The sequence below is a fragment of the Cupressus sempervirens genome, chromosome 4 (assembly GCF_028749045.1).
Source record: "Cupressus sempervirens isolate cs-2001-9-10 chromosome 4, ASM2874904v1, whole genome shotgun sequence".
Lineage (NCBI taxonomy): Eukaryota > Viridiplantae > Streptophyta > Pinopsida > Cupressales > Cupressaceae > Cupressus > Cupressus sempervirens.
In genome coordinates, this window is record NC_143121.1 from 339,915,448 (window position 1) to 339,918,502 (window position 3,055).

General features: G+C 37.4%; 1 pseudogene; it reads left to right on the forward strand.

Annotated features, from left to right (window-relative positions):
• The first annotated feature begins 516 nt into the window (after positions 1-516).
• Positions 517-2,026, forward strand: LOC149561419 (GRAS family protein RAM1-like; annotated as a pseudogene).
• Positions 2,027-3,055: the final 1,029 nt, after the last annotated feature.

A 3,055-nucleotide genomic window follows, 5' to 3' on the forward strand; every position in this document is an offset into this window, starting at 1 on the left:
ACCCCTTGCCTATAAAAAACAAAACTAAAAAATTTAATTATCTTTTATTTTCCTTACCTAAATATCTTTCAATGAAATAAATATCTTTCATGAAAATAAAATTTAAGCTTAACTTCTTAAAAAAGTATCCATTTTGCAGTTCTTTAAAAATATTTTAACAATATTCCTACTTCCTCAAGAGAACAAAAACGTTTTAAAATCTATTTCCTCAAGAGCACAAAAACCTATTATCTGAAAAGTTTGAACAATATTCTACTTCCTCAATAGAACAAAAAGCTATTATTAATATATCAATGGAATTTAATATTAAATATTTTAAAGATAAAATTAATATTTTATCCTTCAAAGATAAAGATAGAACGAGGTTTTCATTTCGCTAGGAAAGCCTCTCGGTATTGAAGTTTGTGCTTTATACGACACGAAGGCGGTCGAATCTGTTCCATTACTTTACATTTCAGCGAGAGATCCAATCCATTGTATTGTTCTTTTCAAGGATCATTGTATTTTACCATTTGTATGGAGTCGAAGACCGGCCATTCTCGGAATCCTGCTGCGACAAAAACATTGTTAAATATATGTTGAATTCATACCTTGACAGCAAACGCTAGATTCCTGTCTTTTCTCTAATTGAGCACAAGGTGAAGGCAGAAATGGTAGAGAGATACCATCCATCTGGTTATAAAAGCACTCAATATTATCCTGACGATCAGAAAGTGCTGAGAACAATGTGAGGGCTGCCCTCAAAATCAAACGTCAAAACACCCACAAATGTCAAATTTCTGTCGTGTGAAGAAATGGTGAGACTCGCGGGTGCGCGGTACGTACGACGCGGAATCGAGTCTTGCTTTGCCAGCCCTTCTCTTGGAAAGGAAGATCAGCATGGCCTTCAATTGGTTCGTCTTCTTTACACTTCTGCAGAGTGTATAAATAACAAACAATATGATCAGGCGGCGAGGCTTCTGACATAAAGTCGTAACTTTTCTTCGCAGTGGGGAAACCCAATTCAGAGATTCTGTTATTATTTCAGCGGAGCGCTGCAGGAAAGAATCGAACGCTAGGCTTGTGGGAAGTTGAGGAATCCGCTAAAGCCGCCCCTTAATTTCGCCAATAATTTCAATAGCGGTTATAACAGAGCGAATTCAGTCAGGTGCTGGCGTTTTACTGTAGATTTCTGCCCTATGTGAAACTGGTGCAGTTAACGTCTGTGCGGGCAATCTTAGACACCGTGGGAAACTCAAGCAGAATTCATGTGATAGATCTGGAGATTCGGAATGGGTGCCAATGGTCAGTGCTGATGCAGAGCCTTGCCCTAAGACGTTCTTCGTATCCGATCAAGCTTTTACGGATAACGGCGTTTGGAATGGATGAAGATGATTTGAAGGACAGCGGAAGAAGACCTCACGACCTCGCTGGGTCCTTGGAAATCCCGTTTTCGTACAGAATGGTGCAGATCAAGAATATGGAGGAGATTCATCTAGGCATGTTTAATGTTAGACCTGGTGAGGCTGTTGCAGTGTTTGCTCCTACTGTTTTCCATAGGCTTTTGTATAACCGGAGCCTTCTGGAGAATGTTGCTGATGTTATAAAGAGTTTGAGGCCCCGGATAATGGTGAATATAGACGTTGAGGCATATACCAATTCTCCTTCTTTTGAAAACCGGTTCGTTGATGTACTTTTCTTTTGTAGCGCTTCTTTTGATTCCTTGGATTTGATAATTCCAGATAGACATGATCCTCGAAGGGTCAACTATGAGGAAATGATTTGCGGAAGCCAGCTAAGGAATATGATTGCTTATGAGGGTATTGAAAGGAGAGTTAGACATGTTAAAATTGATGCGTGGAGATGTTTTTAAAAACACAAGGGATTCAGGGAAATGAGATTCAGTTATCAAGCTTGGTATCAGGCAATATTATTTTTGAAAGAATTTCCTAATGGAGACTGTATTTGTCTTGAGGCCAACGGATATGCCCTCATAACTGGGTGGAAAACAACCCCAATCGTTGCAGTATCCTTATGGACCTGTTGATAGACTGTGCTCGTTTAAATGCTTGGTCAGTCAATTAAGCATGATAGCTTCTACATTTTACATTTTTAATATGTTTTTTTGTTGTTGGTGGTTGGTTATATGCAGAATTTGTATAATACTTGTAGCAATATCCAACAAAATACATAGCATTTAAGGTCTTAAAACCTCATATGGTTAGCAATTTAATGAATTACTTGTGTGAGTTCAAAACATAACGAAGATAGTCTCAACATATTGCTTTAGATTCAGAGTATCGAACTTTGTGAATATTTTATTGATCTAATTTCCTTTATATTTTATGTATGTTTGGTGGATTACCGATGTTCTTGTTATTAGCACTTGCACCTTTGAAGGGTGCAAAGATAATGCTGATAGTTTGATATATGAGATGATGTTATAGTATTTGACCATAAAGTAATTTTTCACTAACCCCGACAAGGTTATGTTGATGGTGATTTATCTATTTAGTTCTGCTTCATGGATGCAAAATAGTTACATCTTGTTTCTACTACTAGTTGGTCAAGGTGAGATTCCTCTTTCTTCTGTTTAATTGTGTACATAGGTTATTTCTCATTTTTACATACCTTTCCAAGGTAAAAGTGGCTGAATACGAAGATTAGTTAAGGTTTTTACTCTTGACATAGTTGTAAATGTCATCCCTTGTCTTTCTATTCTGCCTATGTCAATTGTTACTTTGTGGAGTGTCAACCCTTGTGATTTATGTATGGTAATAGCCCATGACATGGTGAGTGGGAGTTGTCTCCGACTTCCTAATGTGATAGGAACAATTGGAATGGCCTTTGAATCATGTTCATCCCATGATGGCCCACTATAATTATTAAAACACACGGTAACATACAAGGAAAGACTTAATGGTTTACAGCTTGGCTCATAAATAATGTCAACAACCTCACCAAGGGCTCCATTCACCGATCTTGCACCTATCCATATATTTTTCGTAAGAATGATGCATTGCCCCTTATAAAGGAGCATATGTTTTTCAATTTGTTCTTCGTCCACAAGATTATT